This window comes from Ranitomeya imitator, chromosome 3, assembly GCF_032444005.1.
Source record: "Ranitomeya imitator isolate aRanImi1 chromosome 3, aRanImi1.pri, whole genome shotgun sequence".
Lineage (NCBI taxonomy): Eukaryota > Metazoa > Chordata > Amphibia > Anura > Dendrobatidae > Ranitomeya > Ranitomeya imitator.
This window is the reverse complement of record NC_091284.1, coordinates 742,012,061-742,035,266: the sequence shown is the minus strand read 5'-3', so window position 1 is coordinate 742,035,266 and position 23,206 is coordinate 742,012,061. Positions and strand designations below refer to the sequence as shown.

At 42.3% G+C, this 23,206-nt stretch overlaps 1 protein-coding gene and 1 long non-coding RNA gene across 2 annotated transcripts in view; one reads left to right on the top strand and one right to left on the bottom strand.

Annotated features, from left to right (window-relative positions):
* Window positions 1-23,206, bottom strand: part of SERPINE3 (serpin family E member 3) — a 106,603-nt gene that overhangs the window by 51,664 nt on the left and 31,733 nt on the right. The gene's annotated exons all lie outside the window — the stretch shown is intronic.
* Window positions 16,702-17,130, top strand: LOC138672330 (uncharacterized). The gene is made up of 2 exons (XR_011319712.1): window positions 16,702-16,755; window positions 16,831-17,130. It is a non-coding gene; the product is annotated as an uncharacterized lncRNA (long non-coding RNA).

Sequence of the window (23,206 nt, the reverse complement as noted above, 5' to 3'; positions counted from 1 at the left end):
TAAGACTAAGATCTGATTATTCCTCCATAGATTTTACTACATATGGGACCCAGGAAAAAATATTGTTTTTTTTATGTAATTATTTTCAGACAGGCCAATATTTGGCTTAATTGGTTTTCCTACGAACAAAATACATTTTAATTAATAGATCTTGGAATAATAATAAGTTCCACAATTGAATGTGTTAAACAAAATGTCCCTGTGCTTAGATAATCTTATAAATGTGCCCCTGCTGTGTACAGCGTAATGGCCGTGTCTGACCCTGCAGGAAGAGATCTGATCATACTACAGCTCCTGGCCAGGGGAGGAAGCAAAAGAGAGTATACAGACATTACAGCATGGGATCACAGATGTTGCTGTCTGTGAGGTAAAACATTGTTTAAATACAAGCAGTAAAAGCCTTACCTCACAGACAGAATGCTGTCCTGTCTGTATATTCTCTTTTGCTTCCTCCCCTGACTAGGAGATCTGGTATGATTAGGCAACCCCTTTAATTCAGCCACAAATATAAGATTTCTGATAAGGCTTTTGCTTTATGGACTAAAAACATTTGTTGTGACCATGGTTAGTCAAAGATAACCAGACGCAGGAGGTGGAAAGTCCCATATTAGAATATTCTCAAAATACAAGTTTAGAAGTGAATACTGTCTAAAGAGAATCCAACAGATCAAAGTTCTCATTTGTTATTAGCTATTTGTCATTTGCACGATAGAAGATATTCAATGGCTGACAATAGTGACAAGAGTCTCGCGTCTGTGTCTAGCTTTTACTGCTGGACTGAGACGGACTGCCCACCGGGTCACCGGATGATCCTCCATGGGCCCTGGGTCCTTGGAGGACCCCCGTCCCAGATATAGTGGGGACCAGCTGGTAACAGTCGCCATTAGAACTACTAATGTTAAGATGTCCACCAGGAACGTCACTGCTATGCATCGCGCGCTGATGTCATCATGCGGCGAATAGCAGTGATGTTTAAAGGCCACCGGACAATTAAAGGCTGCATGCATCAGTGTCATTGAACGTCACTGCTATATGCCGGGAGTGGACGTCAGTGCACATCGCAGAGCAGTGATGTTAAGTAACCGCCAGCAGCCTTTAAATGTCACTGCTATGCCCCACACACCGACATCAGTGCATGGCCTCTGATGGGTCTTCAGCTATGTTAATGACCACACCAGATATGAAGTTGCAGGAAGCTAAGAATTTTTTTTCTCACTGTGAATGGGCAGGATAGTGAACATAGAAGCCCACGATTGATGGGGGGGTGGTAATGTCACGGGTATGTCAGAGGCAAGAGATAGTCGCTCTGCATCTGGTTGCAGAAGATCTCTGCATTTGGCATTTCAGACACCTTCTCAATCCTTCTTTTGGACCCAGTGGCAACCTCCCGCTGGTTCTAATTGACACATCTGGACCTGGGTGTTTATAAACTCTCAGTCTGCTTCAGAGAGCCGCCTGTGATATTCACATTTTCTCTTGTGAAGGCTTGAAGCTATAGCAGTCGGCTTACTTCCTCTCTGGTGCTCTTGAAGGACGTTTGGTGTTACTTCTCTGGAGTCTGCTCAATTGAAGTTTCTTCCCTCTTTTTTGCCTCCCTTCTTGTCTTAAACATCAGTGGGGACTTACCAGTGCTAACTCTTCCTTCTGCATTCAGGGCCTAGCTCAAGGGATACACAGGGATTAGGTTTCCTGCTCGGTGATTGCTGTGAAACCAATATAGGGACAGTAGGGTAGGCAGGGTGCTATTAGATCTGCCTAGGAGACTCTACTCCCCCTTTCCCTAGCCTTTGGGCTTCCTTCCCCTCATCCCCTCGTGTTGCACTTAGTCTTTCCACACTGTGCGTGACAGGTAATATGTGGGCTGGTCACTGTGTGGCAGTATTTGTCCCTTGTATGTGGTATTATTGGTCTTGGTGTAGGGGATTTTGTTGTGTATGGAGGTCACTTGTTCTCTCTGATATTAATGAGGGTAAGATTCTTTATTTCAAATAGAGAGTAATTGCTTGGACGTTTAACCCCTCCCTGTCCTGTATCTATTACTTCGTAGCAAATATGCACTTACAGAGGTTCTCAAGTGAAAACAAGTAATCATCTATTATAAGGCCACGTTCACATGTTCAGTATTTGGTCGGTAATTTATATCAGTATTTGTAAGTCAAAATCAGGAGTGGGTAAATAATGCAGAAGTGGTGAAGTGTTTCTATTATACTTTTCCTCTGATTGTACCACTCCTGTTTTTGGATTTCAAATAAGTGATGTAAAATACTGAACGTGGCCTAAGAATAAGTGATAACTTATGGATTGGTGGGGGTCTGACTGCTGGGACCCTGCCGATCAGCAGAATGTAGAACTTTTATCCCCGTTAGAATGGTGCGGCATGTACGACTCAAACACTGATCAATTCATTCCCTCAGTGGCTGCTCTTGGCTTTTTTTGGAAGCCATAGAGAGGATGAATGGAGCTGTGGTCAGACATCACACCTGCCACTGCAATTTAAAATGGGGATAAAAGTGCCCTGTTAAGAATAAAAGTTTCCCAGTCTTCCGATCGGTGCAGTTTCCAATGGTCGGATTCCAACAATCAATAAATTATCACCTACCTAACCTGTGAATCGGTGATAACTTTTTTTCACCAAAGAACACTTTTAGTGTAAACTACCATAATTATACATCCCAGTTATGGTAACACACACTAGATGTGCATGCGCCGCCTGTGTTTTACAGTCGACACTCCATTATAACAGGGATAGATAGCGGCTAACAGGTATTTGCATATAACTGTAGATTGGGCACCTAGAGTCAATTCCGCCTGTGGGCCCCGAACACACCAGTCCGACCTTGCCAGTGGACGACTGATGGCGAGCATGGTAGACTTGACAAACAACCTTATCATTGAACTTGTGTAATGAAGAGCAATAACTGTAACAACCCTAACAATGGTGATAAGAACACCAAAACAGCCATGATGCATGAAGATGTGGACTCTACAGCAGTATCTGTCAAGACATTAGTTGCGAGATGAGGCCTTCGTGGAATGATCTTCACATCCCAATAATTTTTGGACTGATATTTGTGCAACTTGGAGTGAACTACTTGACTTTTTTTCATGTTCCTCAAACCATTCCTGAATAATATTTGCAATATGGCATGAGCACTGACTTTCTGAAAGAGGCACTGCTCTTAGAGAATATGATAGCCATGAAGGGGAGTATTAGGTCTTCAGCAATGTCTAAGTTGGAGATACGTGTCAAAATAACATCCACATGAGTGCGAGGACATCAGTTTCCCAGCAAGACATTGCCCAGTACATCACCCTGCCTCCACTGGTTAGCTTTGTAGGCATAGTGCTTACTGGTTCCATCTCTTCCCCAAGTTGGTGATCCACATACTCCTAGCCATCCATATGATATGACATGTCCTGACTAAGCTTTGCAAAAGTGCCTGTTGGGGGATGTTGAGTTACATAACTTTTAACTCGAGTGACCGGAGTTTACTCTCCGTATATGTCTGATACTTTTAAAACTTGTTCTCTATAGTCCCGAGACTGCTTCTAGGGATATCTGAATACACACAGGTTAGACAGATACTGCTAAGCATAAAATATACCATTAACTCTTATACAGTAAGTATTTAGAAAATGAAGGCAAAAACCCATAAGGCAGGTTCTAATTGCTCCATATTAGAAAATTAGAAAAATTATTTTCACACTCCATAGTCTATGCCCACGTCCGCACCTAATTCCGAATCCTGTTTTGCGGGGGGCTCGGACGAACGCCCTGACATGAGCCACTGAGTGGGCGCCTATACACAAAGTGAAAGAACACAAAGGGATTAATACTTTGTGACCTTTTACAATTTTAAGTATCAAAAGGATAATAGAAGGAGAAATGATGATAACGCATGTCTTTGTCCGATGTATGAATGGTTTGGACAGTCACCAAGACTGATTAAGGAACTATTCATCTCCTCTTCAATCCTCCCCATCCACCTCACCTCCTCCTCCAAACTGTTCCTTAACATACAATCCTCTGTCTCCAAGCACAGACAGCCCCCTCACACCCTCTCCTGCTCCCACCTGCTAACACTTTCTCTGCTCCTTCTTACTGCTGGTGATATCTCTCCAAATCCTGGTCCTCCTCACCATATTCCCACAATCATTTCTACCTCCCATCCACGCTCTAGCACAAACTTCCGTAACCTCTCTAACCTAATACCCATTCACCCAGCCCCCGCTTCCCCAGTCCCACTAACGGGAGCTCTGTGGAACGCTCGCTCTGTCTGCAACAAGCTCTCCTACATCCATGATCTCTTTGTTACTACCAAACTTTCCTTCCTCGCCATCACCGAAACCTCGCTCACCCCCTCTGACTCAGTCTACCCTGCTGCACTCTCTTACGGTGGCTTCCACCTTTCCCACACACCCCGCCCCAGCAGCAAACATGGCGGAGGAGTTGGTTTTCTCCTGTCAGATAACTGCTCCTTCACCCCAATCCCACTGCCACCCTCTGTTACCCTCCCTTCCTTTGAGGTGCACTCTATGCGCATCTATTCCCCCACCAACCTCCAACTGGCTGTCATTTACCGCCCCCCAGAGCCAGCCACCATCTTCTTTGACCACTTCACCACCTGGCTACTTCATTTCCTATCTGCGGACATCCCCACTATCATCATGGGCGACTTCAACATACCCATTGACACTTCCCTCTCAGCTGCCACTAAACTTCTATCTCTCACTTCCTCCTTCGGCCTCACTCAATGGTCTTCTGCAGCCACTCACAAAGACGGTCACACACTGGACCTCATCTTCACCCGCCTCTGCTCTCTATCTAACCTCTCTAACTCACCTCTTCCACTCTCTGACCACAACTTTCTCACATTTTCATCTCTCTCCACTCCATGTCTACAATCCCCACCCCACAAACTTTCACACCCTCGCAGAAATATTAAACATCTTGAACTACATTCATTCTCTGAATCCCTCCTCCCCCTCACAGGCATAAGTTCCATACACAATGCGGATGACGCTGCTGCTCTATATAACACCAAAATAGCTGTAGCTTTGGAATCTGCTGCCCCACTTACACATACCAAAGCTCGCAAAATCAACAGACAGCCCTGGCACACAACCCTGACCAAAGAACTTAGGCGAGCTTCCAGGGCTGCTGAGCGCAGATGGAAAAGATCCCACTCTAACGAGCACTTCATCACATTCAAACAGTCCCTCACTACTTTCAAGACCACACTCGCCACAGCTAAACAAACCTACTTCTCATCTCTCATATCCTCTCTCTCTCACAACCCTAAACAGTTATTCAACACCTTCAATTCTCTCCTCCGTCCCCCAGCACCTCCTCCCTCCCCACTTATCTCTGCTGAAGACTTTGCCTCATTTTTCAAGCAGAAGATTGATAGCATTAGAGACAGTTTTGGTCAACAACCCCCAGAGCTCTTCCTCCCGATTTCCCAGCCCTCCACCTCCAAAACCAACTTCTCCACCATTACAGAAGATCAACTCTCCACTCTACTCTCAAGATCACATCTCACCACCTGTGCACTTGACCCACTCCCATCCCACCTCATCCCAAACCTCACCACAATCTTCATCCCAACCCTAACCCATCTCTTCAACTTATCACTAACAACTGGTGTTTTCCCCTCAAGCTTTAAACATGCCTCCATCACACCTATCCTCAAAAAGCCCTCTCTTGACCCATCCTCTGTATCTAGCTATCGCCCTATATCACTTCTCCCCTATGCCTCCAAACTACTGGAACAACACGTCTACCTTGAACTGTCCTCCCATCTCTCTTCCTGCTCCCTCTTTGACCGCCTACAATCTGGCTTCCCGTCACACCATTCCACCGAAACTGCCCTAACTAAAGTCACCAATGACCTCTTAACCGCCAAGAGCAAGCGACACTACTCTGTCCTCCTCGACCTGTCGGCTGCCTTTGACACAGTGGACCATTCCCTATTATTACAAACCCTCTCATCCCTTGGCATCGCAGACTTGGCCCTATCCTGGATCTCATCATACCTAACAGACCGGACATTCAGCGTCTCCCACTCACACACCACCTCCTCACCTCGCCCTCTATCTGTCGGAGTCCCACAAGGTTCAGTCCTTGGGCCCTTGCTCTTCTCCATTTACACCTTTGGCCTGGGACAGCTCATAGAATCTCATGGCTTTCAGTATCACCTCTATGCTGACAACACACAGATCTACATCTCTGGACCAGATATCACCTCCCTTCTAACCAGAATCCCTCAATGTCTGTCCACTATTTCATCCTTCTTCTCCGCTAGATTTCTGAAATTTAACATGGACAAAACAGAATTCATCATCTTTCCCCCATCTCACGCGACCCCCCCAACGAACCTATCCATTACAGTAAATGGCTGCCCACTCTCCCCAGTCCCACAAGCTCGCTACCTCTGGGTAATCCTTGATGCTGATCTCTCCTTCAAACCACATATCCAAGCCCTTTCCACTTCCTGCCGACTTCAACTCAAAAATATTTCATGAATCCGTTCATTCCTCAACCATGAATCTGCAAAAACCCTAGTCCATGCCCTCATCATCTTTCGCCTTGACTACTGCAACCTCCTGCTCTGTGGCCTCCCCTCTAACACTCTCGCACCCCTCCAATCTATTCTAAACTCTGCTGCCCGACTAATCCACCTGTCCCCCCGCTATTCCCCGGCCTCTCCCCTCTGTCATTCCCTTGACTGGCTCCCCATTGCCCAGAGACTCCACTACAAAACCCTAACCATGACGTACAAAGCCATCCACAACCTGTCTCCTCCATACATCTGTGACCTCGTCTCCCGGTACTTACCTACCCGCAACCTCCGATCCTCACAAGATCTCCTACTCTACTCCCCTCTTATCTCCTCTTCCCACAATCGTATACAAGATTTCTCTCGCGTATCACCCCTACTCTGGAACCCTCTACCACAACACATCAGACTCTCGCCTACCATCGAAACCTTCAAAAAGAACCTGAAGACCCACCTCTTCAGACAAGCCTACAACCTGCAGCTACCACTGATCGACCAAACCGCTGCATGACCATCTCTACCCTCACCTACTGTATTCTCACCCATCCCTTGTAGATTGTGAGCCCTCGCGGGCAGGGTCCTCATTCCTCCTGTACCAGTTATGACTTGTATTGTTTAAGATTATTGTACTTGTTTTCATTATGTATACCCCTCCTCACATGTAAAGCGCCATGGAATAAATGGCGCTATAACAATAAATAATAATAATAATTAATCCTCAATTTATGCAGGTTTGGCAAAGAGAATCAATAGAGTCTTCTTGTAGATTTATGAAAATCTTATTCGAAGAGGAAAAAATTAATTTTGAACGCACTAGGAAAATATTAGCAGAACTTATAGATAAAGCTTTGGTATTTAAGTCTGACCCTGAATTCACAAGAAGGGAGTCTTTGTTACAAACCTCGGTGGAGAAATTTCAGGCAAACATTAAAGATAGAAAGCATTTCCAATTTACAAGAGACTATACTGAATTCAAAGATAATAGGGCGTACAATTTTTTTGATTCTCAGCGTGACAATCGTACTTGCATTTCATCATCAGAAACGGATAATTCTGATAGGGAGAGATCTAATTCAAGAAGTAGGTGGAGACAGAGGGGTAGAACACGGGGCAGAGGACAGAGACGTAGATGGCAAGGTCACAGTACATATATGAACGCCCATATGGGGCCCATGATGGATACACAAGTACAGGGAGGTTTTCAAATGAACAACTTGGGCAGCATGACAAGCGAACCATCCCAGTACCTTTGCCCTCCTCGTCTTTTTTGGAGCAGAGGGCCCCACTCGGATATCCACTGAGAAACAGAATGGTTTAGATTCTGTGGGGTCTAATCAAATTGTCAATCTTAGCAACTATAAGTTATCATATGATGAATATAATGTATTACTTAAGGGCCTTAATTTTGTTCCCACAACTAGGTTTGATACATTTGGTTGGGTTAAAGACATTAATTTGTTTGCACGCAAACTGAAATGGCATAAATTCTACCTTGGTAAGGATAGGGAAAGGTGTGAAAATTTGGGTACATCGGTTGACGACCTTGAAGCCGTTGATGTTTTGACTAATTTGTTAGAGGATAATGAACGTACTGATGGATTGGGTCCTTTCACGTCTCTTAAACGTAAAAGTACTAGAGTGCCCCCGGCGGGGGGATTGGATTCTGTGGATATCTTCCTCAAAGTTGTAGAGGAAGATTTATTGAGGATAAACCCCAATGATAGGGGGAATGATTTACCATCTAACCTCACTAAATCAGAAATGATGGCCCTAAGGAGATTGGAGAATAATAAAGAGATTGTAATCAAGCCCTCTGATAAGGGGGGCAATATGGTTATAATGAGTCATGACCAATACATGTCTATGTGCCAATTGATACTAAATGATACGGAGACATATGAAATGTTGAAGAGGGACCCAACCCCACAGTATATGAATACCTTGATGGATATTTTAGTCAGAGGTTTGGACCTCAGATTGATAACCAAGGAAGAGTTTGATTTTCTCTCCCCTTCCCTCCCTCTGGTGCCTGCTTTTTACTGTCTCCCTAAGATACATAAGGGACTTGCTCCACTTAGAGGTCGCCCCATAGTGTCAGGTGTTGATTCTCTGAGTCAGAATGTGGGGACCTATGTTGATAAAATTCTCCGTCCTTTTGTGATCGCATTACCCTCGTATTTGAGGGATACCATGGATTTACTTACCAAACTTGAGGATATTGACATTGGAAGCAATACTTATTTAGCATCTATTGATGTAGAAGCATTGTATAGCAATATCCCACATGAGGCAGGCATCAGGGGGATGGAATTCTTCCTTAATACTCGGTCTACTCAATGCGCCCCACATAACAACTTTGTTGTGGAACTCATGGCATTTATTTTGAATCATAACGGTTTCCTCTTCTTTGGGGGTACCTACCACCAGCTCAGGGGGATGGCGATGGGTAGTCCTTGTGCCCCATCGTATGCCAATCTCTTCCTGGGCTGGTGGGAGGAGACTATTATTTTTGTGGAAGAAGCCTGGTGGTTCCCCAAGATTTTGTTTTGGTCGAGATTTATCGACGATGTGTTCATATTATGGACTGGCACAGTTGATGAGTTCAACCAGTTTATCTTGTGCATTAATGATAATGAAATCAATATGAGGTTCACATCGGAGATACAGGAGGAGTCTATTAATTTTCTTGACCTCAACATAAGGAAGAATCATATTGGCGGGATTTCTACCAGGACTTTTAGGAAACCAACATCCACTAATGGTCTCCTCAGGTGGGATAGTTTTCATCCAGGCACCTTACGTAAAGGTATCCCCAAAGGTCAATTTTTACGTATAAGGAGGAACTGCTCTGATAACCATGAATTCACTACACAGGCTCATGACCTTAGGTGTAGGTTTGACCAGAGGGGATACCCTGGGGTGGTCCTCGATGGAGCATGGAGGCATGCAGCAGGTTGTGCCCGTCATGATTTACTTCACCCGCCACCTAAAGTGGATACACCTGAAATCCCGAGAATCATTGGCATGTTTGACAACAAATCCAGTGTGGTACAGAATATTCTAAAAAAAACATTGGGGGATTCTTAGAGCGGATCCTGATCTTAAGGATTTTGTCCCACCCACCCCTAAAATTACGTATAAGAAGGGTAGGTCCATCAAGGACCGTTTAGTCCATAGCTTCTATGATCGACCCAAACCATCTGGCACTTGGCTGGATCGTAAGCCTTGTGGCACTTTCAAATGTGGGGATTGCAAATTCTGCCCATGGGTTAGAAAGGAAAAAGTCTTCAAAAGTACCACATCAGATAGGATTTACTGTATGAGGGATTTTGCTAATTGTAAATCGGAGGGGGTGGTGTATATGGCTACCTGTTTGTGTCCACTCAATTACATTGCGAAAACCAAGAGGGAATTGCGGAGATGCATTGGTGAGCATCTTGGTGACATTAAACATAAACGGGATACACCGATAGCTAAACATGTCAGACTAGCCCATTTGAATGATAACAGGGCAATCTCTTTTTGTGTCCTTGAAGTTGTGCGGCGCAACCCACGTGGTGGTAACCTAGACAAACTGCTCCTTCAAAAGGAGTGTCAATGGATTTTTAAACTGCGTACTCTTGTACCGGATGGTCTTAATGAGCAGCAAAATTATTGCTGTTTTCTATGATGCAGTAATCCACTATCACTAGCCAGTCTTTATAATCGGATATTATTATCCGTTACTTATCATTATTTATTATTTATCTTTTTTGCTTTATTATATATCTGTTTATTATTTTTCTTTTGCAGTCCCTGGATAGGGTCCTTTATTTTGTGTATAGGATTTTTCGCCACCATAATTGGGTGGGGTGATTACTATTAATTTTATTTTCATTATTATTATTTCTGCTTCTTTGGTTACTGTTTATTATTATTTACAATATTTTTTTGTTTTTGTGTATATGTTGTCTTGGGTTTATACATTATGTTTGGTATCGTTTTTGACACTTTGGTGTTAGCATAACTATATACATAATTTCTTTCAAGGCGCCTAATCATCTTTTTTTATGACTATATGTGCATAGCGCACTGTATTACATTTGGCGCCTGCGCATTTGCTTATCCGCCTCTTGAATGGTATCATAATAATCTTTATTTGTGCTATATCTGGGCGGTGTTTATGGCGCTAGTGCGCTGGTTCAGGCTACGCGCCTGCGTACTTGTTACTCACCGCTTTACAAACTATTTGGCTTCCAGCGCGTGTGCCGCGCTATGATAGGTTTCCTTCATTCTAGGTCACGCGCTTGCGTGCTTGATATCTACTGCTTTACAATAATTAAGCCTACAGCGCGAGCGCCGTATCTGGCGGTCTCTTGTTGAACTTCCGTCTCCGCCGGCGGCTAGAGCATGACAAATTCTCCACGTGCATATGGAGGCTTCTGTGTACTTCTTTTTCATGGCGGTGTATGTGGTATTGCATTGCGCCTTCACTCCTATGGTCTAATTTTAGTGCTGACAACATAGTGGATCGTTAAACAGGAAACTTTTGGGCTTTAGCGTGTATATATAAGTGGGACCCACAGGTAATTAACTGCAGCCCTATCTTTACAATTTTTTACTGCCATGTCGCTATCTAGTCTCTCCTGATGAACCCAACTATGTGGGGGAAACGCGTCGAGAGGTGTTTTGGAGGTGTTGTTCGCCCATTCATCATGCTTTGAGCCACTATATCTGGATTCACCATCAGCTGTGGACGATTGAATGCAGTAGATGAGTACATTATTACTATCTTGATTATATTTTGTATTAACTGCATTATTCACACTGCTGAATTTATTTGCTTATTATTTGCCTATCATTTATCCAGGTGTATGTGGTGGCGCTGTGTTATATACTTATATAGTATATGTATTTTGTATATGGTTAGTCAGTCCTTATTAGTATCGGTTGTGGATCTTCTACTATGAGATTATTGGTCAGCCAACAACAGTGCTGGTTTATTTTGTATGTCCTATAGTTTTAAGCTGTTATCATTAGTATATTTAGTGATATCATAGGTAGTCCATCTATCCTTGGGTCTTACATCACATTGGAGGGGAGGGCCGGAGTTGCTGTATATTTGGCATCACATATTTCCACACGTTATTTCCAGCCATCTGGCCTTCTGTTTCTTCACCTATCTCTTATAGGGAGAAGGTAGGAGACCAGGGATAGTCGTCGTACGAGCGGGGGCGCCATTCTCGAACTTCTCCTAAGGTGCCAACCTCCGCATCTAGGTAGTAGCAGCCTTTAGGATTTTTTGTAGCTTGGAGGGATATTTTCACTCATATCCATACACCCTTATAGCTGCTATTTGATATCACAATTGTTCAATCACGTGTATGTTTTGATATCTATATTTTTTCGTGTGGGGCATTCTACCAGTATGTACTAGGGTTTATTGTAGGGGGTTATATTCCTCTCCCCTTAAGGACTGACGTATTAGATAGGGTCTTTTGGTTTTTTATCCTTATTTTTTCAATTATTGTTATCTAATAAAGTATCTATTTTTTATGGGGGGTTTTTCTACTGTAAAACATTATTCCTTTCCCTTAGCTTATTTATTTGTTTAGTAAGCCATTGTGTAATGAAGAGCAATAACTGTAACAACCCTAACAATGGTGATAAGAACACCAAAACAGCCATGATGCATGAAGATGTGGACTCTACAGCAGTATCTGTCAAGACATTAGTTGCGAGATGAGGCCTTCGTGGAATGATCTTCACATTCCAATAATTTTTGGACTGATATTTGTGCAACTTGGAGTGAACTACTTGACTTTTTTTCATGTTCCTCAAACCATTCCTGAATAATATTTGCAATATGGCATGAGCACTGACTTTCTGAAAGAGGGACTGCTCTTAGAGAATATGATAGCCATGAAGGGGAGTATTAGGTCTTCAGCAATGTCTAAGTTGGAGATACGTGTCAAAATAACATCCACATGAGTGCGAGGACATCAGTTTCCCAGCAAGACATTGCCCAGTACATCACCCTGCCTCCACTGGTTAGCTTTGTAGGCATAGTGCTTACTGGTTCCATCTCTTCCCCAAGTTGGTGATCCACATACTCCTAGCCATCCATATGATATGACATGTCCTGACTAAGCTTTGCAAAAGTGCCTGTTGGGGGATGTTGAGTTACATAACTTTTAACTCGAGTGACCGGAGTTTACTCTCCGTATATGTCTGATACGTTTAAAACTTGTTCTCTATAGTACAATTTTAAGCATCAAAAGGATAATAGAAGGAGAAATGATGATAACGCATGTCTTTGTCCGATGTATGAATGGTTTGGACAATTAGCATCTGTGAGAACAAGTCCAGATTAGTGAATGTTCTCCGTTCAGACAGCCTCAGTCTTCTCCTGCTGGAATGGAGTTTCTTTTACATGTTACTCATTTGTTACTGAGCACATATTTGCTATTTTGGGATACAAATACCGGTAAATAAGATTTGCCCAAGTGAGACATACACAATTGTTATTGCTCATTAAACTGTACAAGAACTTATGGTATTTGCTGGAGTCCACATTCCTATGTGCATCTCCAAAATGTGGCTATCAGCTGATCTATTCACTCTATAATTATGCAGATTCCTGATAAATACCATGTTAGAGAAAGTTTCAAATCGGACCGACAGAAAATGAATATCTGGGCACTAGGCAAATAATTATCTATAAAAGGGTCTTTGTATAGTCCCCAGAAAATGCTTGTTTGTAATATTGGTTTTCCTTCTATCACTTAATTTTCACATGGCAAGATTTTTTAGACACCCAGTTAGTATTTAGCTCATCACACACTAGTAATTGTTTATGGCCACATGGTGGTGGCATTAATGGTAGGTGTGAAAAAACTGACAGCAAATTAAAATATCAAAAATGATCAATTGATATCTACCTTTTCCTGTAACCAGGTCAGGTCGGAAACAGCAAATGGTAATAATGTCACAATAGACGTTTAGACACCGGTACCCAACTGTTACCTATCCTCACCCCTTTGTGCAAGTCCACGACGGGGTTACTGTAATGAGCCAGGAAGCACCTTTGACATAATCACCCAAGAGCTTTTAAAAAGGATGTTTCGCCAGGTTTAGCATATTAAACTAGGTTACAATTACTGTGCGTTACCAGAGATTTGTCACTTGGGTGGTGTATTTTGTCATACAGGGGAAAAAAAACACACACTCTGCTGTCATCCCTGGTCACTCGAGCTTCTTGGTAGTATAGAGCAGAGCTGAGTGTGATAACAAACATTTCGAGATTTCCTCTCATGACATTATCAGGACAGGGGTAGAGCTGACAAAGCTGTGAGAGGAGAGCTGCAGTTGTAAACATGTTTGTAATCAGCTCTGCTGTTTCCCCCTCCAAAATACTGACTGCGGTGAGAAGAGATCTGGACGTATTTGTAATCACACTTACAGTAGCTCTGCTGTATACTGCACAGTAGCTGCAAAGATCAGGGCTACGAGTACGGGATGTTCTTTTTCCACATGCATGATTCTTCCTCTTTATGATTTGTTATAGTTATGCAGAGCAGGGGTGTCAAACTGCATTCCTCGAGGGCTGCAAACAGGTCATGTTTTCAGGATTTCCTTGTACTGCACAGGTGATAATTTAATCACCTACACAAATAATGAGTTGGTGATTAAATTATCACCTGTGCAGTACAAGGAAATCCTGAAAACATGACCTGTTTGCAGCCCTCGAGGAATGCAGTTTGACACCCCTGATGCAGAGGATAAGGTAAATGCCCCAGACAAGAATCTCTGATAATGACCAGTTGGGCTTATCAGAAATTATTTATCACCTAAATATTACAAGCTGTTATCTCGGCATTGGAGATGAGAAATTAAAAAAGTTAAAAAAAATATAAGTTTCACTTGGCGCTGCAGCCACTATTCCATATTGTGACCAGTCTCAAACTGGTGAAAGGTCCCCGACCATTCCAAAAATTCTTCATATTGATCTGGACACACTATATAATAGTGTCTGCAGAGCAAAATATAAAGTATTTACTATTTTTTTGAATTTTGCAGCTCCGTTAGGCTAGGTTCACATTGCGCTAGCTGAGTCCATCTAACGGACACGTTTTTAAGTAGTGAAAACGCAATGTAACGCACATACTAACGCGCCCATAGACTTGCATTGTCTGACGCATCGTGACGCATGTCAAAATTGGCATGCGTTTGCCACATTACGTTTTTTTTATGACGGACCTTGGAACGCGGCTTGCAGCGTTTTCGGGTCCGGCCAAGCTAACGCAAGACTAACGGAAGCGTTAATTCTGCCATTGAAGGCTATTGCAAACGCAGCCAGACGCAAATCATGCAAAATTTCCAAATAAAACCATACGTTTGAATTGCGTTTGAGGGCGGTCCATGTGGTCATGTGACAGGAAATATGATTTCAGCCATTTTTAGGAGGAGTGACACTACAACACATTTTCAAGACGCCTGCAGCACAGTGTGTGTGTCTTGCAAGAGATCAGAGGAAATGGAATTACAATTCTATGTATTATTATACTATATATCTCTATATACATCATGGGAGTGTGCAGTGCACGTCGGATGTGTGTGTACTAAAAATGTATTGTTTTGTTTGCACACAGATGTCGGATAGTGAGGGAAGCAGCAGCAGCAGCGTGTCTGCGGTGTTCTCCTCCCAAACGGTAGGCTTGTACTTTAAACTACCACAATAATGTTGTGTGTCACTCCAGTGTATTGAGGTAAGCACGTGTATAATCATGTTTTTATTGTGAATAGCAGTCTTCGGAGACTGAACCCGCTAGGCTCCCCTCCCCCTCCAAGAAACAGGCAAAAGTGAAAAAGGTATATGCCACACATTTTGTGTTTTTTACGCATAAATTTATTGATACAAGAATAGTTAATTTTTTTTTTTTTAACTACACCATAGGTTGTTGAACAAGGAGGACACAAGAAAAAAAAACAGCCACGCCGCCTGTCGTCGCCACACCTCCCAGTGGTAAATATCACTTATTAATGTTCCTTTTTCACACAAAAAAAAACAAAAAAAGTTTCCCTTTTTTTTTTTTTATTAAAAAATCTACTAATTTTTTTAGTATTAAAAAAGCTAATAAATCTACTAAAAACATACTTATCAAACATATCCACTATTTATCTACTATCTACTATCTATCTATCCACTAGTTATCTACTATCTATCTATCTATCTATCTATCTATCTATCTATCTATCTATCTATCTATCCACTAGTTATCTACTATCTATCTATCCACTATTTATCTATTTATCTATTCACTATCTACTATATCTATAAACTATCTATCTACTATCTATCAACTATCTATCTATCTACTATCTATCAACTATCTATCTATCTATCTATCCATCTAGTGAAATGCAAATGAAATTTAACCTTTCAATATAACGTTTTGTGTTTACATAGTCCAAGCCGCCCACAAAAAAAAAAAAAGGATTGTGGTTGACGAAGAGCCCTTGGACATGCATAACGAAACGCTGATCACTCTAGTGGAAGCCAATCCATCCATATGGGACCAAAGCGACAGCTCCCACCACGACATAGTGAAAAACAGGAAGTTGTGGGATAAAATCATATGCCATTTTGACCCACGATATATGGAGAAGTCGGCATCCTCTAAGAAAAAAATTGGTAAATATTGTTGAAGTTAATGTAAAGATTGCAAACAGTCAAACAATTTTTGTAATATTTTTTTTTTAAATCTACTAAAAACCTACTAATCAAACATATCCACTATTTATCTACTATCTATCTCTCCACTATCTATCTACTATCTATCTATCCACTATTTATCTACTATCTATCAACTATCTATCTATCCACTATCTAACTATCCACTATCTATCTACTATCTATCTATCTATCTATCTATCTATCTATCTATCTATCTATCTATCTATCTATCTATCTATCTATCTATCTATCTATCTATCTATCCACTATTTATCTACTATCAATCTATCAACTATTTATCTCATTTTTTTTTTACTTTAAAGCCGATGCTGTCCATACCCGTTGGAGATCGATTAGGGATCGCTTTGTACGTGACTTCCGCAACAGCCAAAACACACCCAGTGGATCTGGTGGCAAACGGGTCACCCCTTTGTATTATGAGCAATTGCTCTTTCTACAAAAAACTTTGTCACAGCGCTCGTAAGTAAAAAGATTTAGGTGTGCGAGACAAAATAGTTTAAAGAAAAATAATTAACTTTTTTATTTTTGTTATAGAACGATATGCAGTACCGCTGCGCCTAGAGAGGCAGAGGAACCGGAGCCATCTCCACTGGAACCAAGCCAGCAGACGGGCGCTGGAGATGTGTCTGGCATGAGCGAGCCACGATCTGTGGAGAGAAGTACTGTGGCTTCTGGTGTCAGTGCCCGTTTGCAAGCACCGCGTGGACGCAAGCGAGCATCCCAAAAAGATGAAGCTGATGCCATAATTGTCGATGGACTCCAACGGGTAGAGGATGTGTGTCGCAGTGAACACAGAGACCTGAGGCGGGAAATTACGGACTTGCAATCCCGTGAGTCTGTATATGCAGCCAATGAGTGGAAGCTCCTGCTTTTGTCCTATGTGCCTGTAGTTCAAAATATCCCGGAACACAGAAACATTATGTTTAGGCAAAGACTTAATGACCTAGTTGAGGAATTTTTGGGCCCCCAGGAACCTACTTCCTCGAGAACAAGAAGCATGGACATGCTGGCCTACAACCCAAAATACAGAGGCTGGAGTGAACCGAGCATGGAACAGCAGAGGCAATGTAGCAGTCCATCGTACAGTTGGGCTGACAATACGCCCGCGCAATATCACAGTCTATAGTACTGTTCACGGTCACCAACCTGTTGCAATCACAGCGTTTACATTTTTTGTGTTTAATTTCATTTCACCCAATTTTTTGTGTATGTTTTTGTTCATCCCTATGGGATATCATATGTTTAACCCCTTTATCCCATATGACGTACTATCCCGTCGAGGTGCCCTGGGACTTAATTCCCAGTGACGGGATAGTACGTCATATGCGATCGGCCGCGCTCACGGGGGGAGCGCGGCCGATTGCGGCCGGGTGTCAGCTGCCTATCGCAGCTGACATCCGGCACTATGTGCCAGGAGCGGTCACGGACCACCCCCGGCACATTAACCCCCGGCACACCGCGATCAAAGATGATCGCGATGTGCCGGCGGTATAGGGAAGCTTCCCGCAGGGAGGGGGCTCCCTGCGGGCTTCCCTGAGCCCCCCGCAGCAACGCGATGTGATCGCGTTGCTGCGAGGGTCTTACCTCCCTCCCTGCTTCCTCCAGCCCCGGATCCAAGATGGCTGCGGATCCGGGTCCTGCAGGGAGGGAGGTGGCTTCACCGAGCCTGCTCAGAGCAGGCACTGTGAAGCAGCCTGCACTTCTCTCAGATCGGTGATCTGACAGTGCTGTGCAAACTGTCAGATCATCGATCTGTGATGTCCCCCCCGGGGCAAAGTAAAAAAGTAAAAAAATTTTTTTCCAAATGTGTAAAAAAAAAATAAAAAAAAAAAATATTCCAAAATAATGAAAAAAAAATATATATTATTCCCATAAATACATTTCTTTATCTAAATAAAAAAAACAAAACAATAAAAGTACACATATTTAGTATCGCCGCGTCCGTAATGACCCGACCTATAAAACTGGCCCACTAGTTAACCCCTTCAGTAAACACCGTAAGAAAAAAAAAAAAAAAACGAGGCAAAAAACAACGCTTTATTATCATACCGCCGAACAAAAAGTGGAATAACACGTGATCAAAAAGACAGATATAAATAACCATGGTACCGCTGAAAGCGTCATCTTGTCCCGCAAAAAACGAGCTGCCATACATCATGATCAGCAAAAAAATAAAAAAGTTATAGTCCTCAGAATAAAGCGATGCAAAAATAATTATTTTTTCTATAAAATAGTTTTTATCGTATAAAAGCGCCAAAACATAAAAAAATGATATAAATGAGGTATCGCTGTAATCGTACTGACCCGAAGAATAAAACTGCTTTATCAATTTTACCAAACGCGGAACTGTATAAACGCCTCCCCCAAAAGAAATTCATGAATAGCTGGTTTTTGGTCATTCTGCCTCACAAAAATCGGAATAAAAAGCGATCAAAAAATGTGACGTGCCCAAAAATGTTACCAATAAAAACGTCAACTCATCCCGCAAAAAACAAGACCTCACATGACTCTGTGGACCAAAATATGGAAAATTTATAGCTCTCAAAATGTAACGCAAAAAATATTTTTTGCAATAAAAGGCGTCTTTCAGTGTGTGACGGCTGCCAATCATAAAAATCCGCTAAAAAACCCGCTATAAAAGTAAATCAAACCCCCCTTCATCACCCCCTTAGTTAGGGAAAAATAAAAAAAAAATGTATTTATTTCCATTTTCCCATTAGGGCTAGGGTTAGGGCTAGGGTTAGGGTTAGGACTAGGGTTAGGGTTGGGGCTAGGGTTAGGGCTAGGGTTAGGGTTGGGGCTAGGGTTAGGGCTAGGGTTAGGGCTAGGGTTAGGGCTAGGGTTGGGGCTAGGGTTAAGGCTACCGTTAGGGTTGGGGCTAAAGTTAGGGTTAGGGTTGGGGCTAAAGTTACGATTAGGGTTTAGATTACATTTACGGTTGGGAATAGGGTTGGGGCTAGGGGTGTGTCAGGGTTAGAGGTGTGGTTAGGGTTACTGTTGGGATTAGGGTTAGGGGTGTGTTTGGATTAGGGTTTCAGTTATAATTGGGGGGTTTCCACTGTTTAGGCACATCAGGGGCTCTCCAAACGCGACATGGCGTCCGATCTCAATTCCAGCCAATTCTGTGTTGAAAAAGTAAAACCGTGCACCTTCCCTTCCGAGCTCTCCCGTGTGCCCAAACAGGGGTTTACCCCATCATATGGGGTATCAGCGTACTCAGGACAAATAGGACAACAACCTTTGGGGTCCAATTTCTCCTGTAACCCTTGGGAAAATACAAAACTGGGGGCTAAAAAATAATTTTTGTGGGAAAAAAAAGATTTTTTATTTTCACGGCTCTGCGTTATAAACTGTAGTGAAACACTTGGGGGTTCAAAGTTCTTACAACACATCTAGATAAGTTCCTTGGGGGGTCTAGTTTCCAAAATGGGGTCACTTGTGGGGGGCTTCTACTGTTTAGGTACATTAGGGGCTCTGCAAACGCAATGTGATGCCTGCAGACCATTCCATCTAAGTCTGCATTCCAAATGGCGCTCCTTCCCTTCCGAGCCCTTCCATGCGTCTAAACGGTGGTTCCCCCCCACATGTGGGGTATCAGCGCACTCAGGACAAATTGGACAACAACTTTTGGGGTCCAATTTCTCCTGCTACCCTCGGGAAAATACAAAACTGGGGGCTAAAAAAATAATTTTTGTGGGAAAAAATGTTTGTTTTATTTTTACGGCTCTGCATTATAAACTTCTGTGAAGCCCTTGGTGGGTCAAAGCGCTCACCACACATCTAGATAAGTTCCTTAGGGGGTCTACTTTCCAAAATGGTGTCACTTCTGGGGGGTTTCAATGTTTAGGCACATCAGTGGCTCTCCAAACGCAACATGGGGTCCCATCTCAATTCCTGTCAATTTTGCATTGAAAAGTCAAACGGCGCTACTTCCCTTCCGAGCTCTCCCATGCGCCCAAACAGTGGTTTACCCCCACATATGGGGTATCAGCGTACTCAGGACAAATTGTACAACAACTTTTGGGGTCCATTTTCTCCTGTTACCCTTGGTAATATAAAACAAATTGGAGCTGAAGTAAATTTTTTGTGAAAAAAAGTTAAATGTTCATTTTTATTTAAACATTCCAAAAATTCCTGTGAAGCACCAGAAGGGTTAATAAACTTCTTGAATATGGTTTTGAGCACGCACCTTGAGGGGTGCAGTTTTTAGAATGGTGTCACACTTGGGTATTTTCTATCATATAGACCCCTCAAAATGACTTCAAATGAGATGTGGTCCCTAAAAAAAAAATGGTGTTGTAAAAATGAGAAATTGCTGGTCAACTTTTCACCCTTATAACTCCCTAACAAAAAAAAAATGTTGGTTCCAAAATTGTGCTGATGTAAAGTAGACATGTGGGAAATGTTACTTATTAAGTATTTTGTGTGACATATCTCTGTGATTTAATTGCATAAATATTCAAAGTTGGAAAATTGCGAAATTTTCAAAATTTTTGCCAAATTTCCGTTTTTTTCACAAATAAACACAGGTAATATCAATACCACTATCATGAAGTACAATATGTCCCGAGAAAACAATGTCAGAATCACTGGGATCCGTTGAAGCGTTCCAGAGTTATAACCTCATAAAGGGACAGTGGTCAGAATTGTAAAAATTGGCCCGGTCATTAACGTGCAAACCACCCTTGGGGCTTAAGGGGTTAAAATGTATACCAACACTGAAGTTGGAATATTTTCTAAGATTTATAGTAAACTGTTACTTTAAAATTTCATATTTTTGTATGACTTTAATTTTTTACACTAGATAATATGACTAACTTTTTACACTAGATAAATAAGGTTATGGAAACTCAAACAAACAAAAATTGCCCCACACATTTCACTAATAACATCAGGCTTCAACATTTTCACACGTGTATGTCTTGCCATGGAACAAGGCCTTCATGTGTGAAGTTATTAGCAAATTGATCACGAATCCTCATAATTTCAACTGTAGACCGAACAGCAGTCGAATCTATGCTGAAGAGGTTCAAATCACAGTCATCGGGGTCAACCACCTGGGGTTCATGTCTGGAAACAAAATTGTGCAGACAGATGCATGCCTTCACTACACTGTTCACATTTTCAGGTTGCAGTTGCATGCAAGTTAGTAAGATTCGCCATTTTAAGGTCAAAATACCAAAGGCACACTCCACATAACGTCTTGCCCGGCTCAAGCGATAATTAAAAATGCGTCTTGTGGAGTTTAGGGTACGGCTTTAGGAGATTTTGTCCTAGTTGGAATGCCTCATCCCCAACTAAAACATAGGGCAAACTTGGGCCTTCGGTCCCCGGAAGAGGTCGTGCTGAGGGTATGTTAAAGTTGTTGCTGTACAAACATCTCCCCATGTTGGAGTCTCTGAAGACTCTGGAATCGTTCGTCCGGCCATACGTACCAATATCCACAGCAACAAAACGGTATCTAGCATCCGCAATAGCCATCAATACAATGGAAAAGTATTTTTTATAGTTATAGTATAGGGATCCACTATGCGCTGGTTTCTGAATACGAATGTGCTTGCCGTCCACGGCACCAATGCAATTGGGGAAATTAGCCACATCCTCGAAATGTTGGGAAATCGCTAGCCACATTTCTGATGTCGGGGTTGGTAGCACAAGTGGTTGCAAGTTGTTCCAAATGGCATCACAAGTTTCCCGAACCAGTTGGGAAATGGTTGACTTCCCAAGTCTAAATTGAAAATGCAGTGATGCAAATGATTCTCCGGTAGCCAGATATCTGTCGGCAATCACAAATAAAAAAATATATATATATTGTTAGGATTTTAAAGGACAACTAACAAAAAGGCTAGTTAAAATGGAATAATACAATTGCCTAAATGTACATAATTATGCCCCACGATAAATTACATTTTGTCTTTGTCAATAGAAGAATGTTCCAAAAAATGATAATTACCTCAGAGTCACCACTAAACGTTGCTCCGCACAAATGATTTCACGGAAAGTGCTGCGCTGATGATGTATCTCATCCTTCACATGCGAGAGCAGAACATCAAAGGTCTCAATGGACATCCGTAGATAACGTTGGAATTTGAAGGGATGATCCCGAAGCTGAACATACAGGGTGTATTCCGTAAGAAATTCACTTCATGGATCCAATATCTCCTTTGAGAAATACGCTTTCTCTGCCGAAGTCGCAACTGCATCAAGCGAAATCTAACGAGCTCAGACACAAACATCTTGCTAGCAGAAGTTCACTCAATGCTTTCAAAATAGAGAATGTGTATGCACCCACACCCGACGCTGACAAAAGGAAAAAAAAAAAAAAAGAGAACAACTTTGACAGTGCCAAACGCAGACAAATGGATGCTTCACGAACGGACAGCAGAATGACATAAACGCAGTCACGTGCATTAACGCAAGCGTTAACGTAAAGCCAAATTTTCAAGAATTTTGGCTCTTTTCTGTACATGCGTTTAACGGATCCTTTTAACGGTATGTACTTAACGCAATATGAACATGGCCTTAGAGAGATATTACAAATCAAAGTACTTGGCACCAAAACAGCAAGTGGACATTACCAGAAAGATATCACTGGTGGTGTGTACTTCCTTTTTGTATGCTGACTAAGGATGAGCAGACCCATGGATGTTTGGGTAAGTTGGGTTCAGCCGAACTGGAGTCCAAAGTTCTGTTGGTATCCGAATGTGACCACAAACTTTACCCCAAACACGAATACAATAGAATTCAATGGGGACCAGAAATTCGGTGCTTTAACATGGCTGTAAAATGGTCATAGTAAAGGCTAGGGGGCTGCAAAAGGAAGCTTAATGGGGGTACAGATAGAGCAGGACAAACAAATGTGGATAGTGAAATGACTTAAAATAACAGAATGAAAAATTAAAATCTGGAA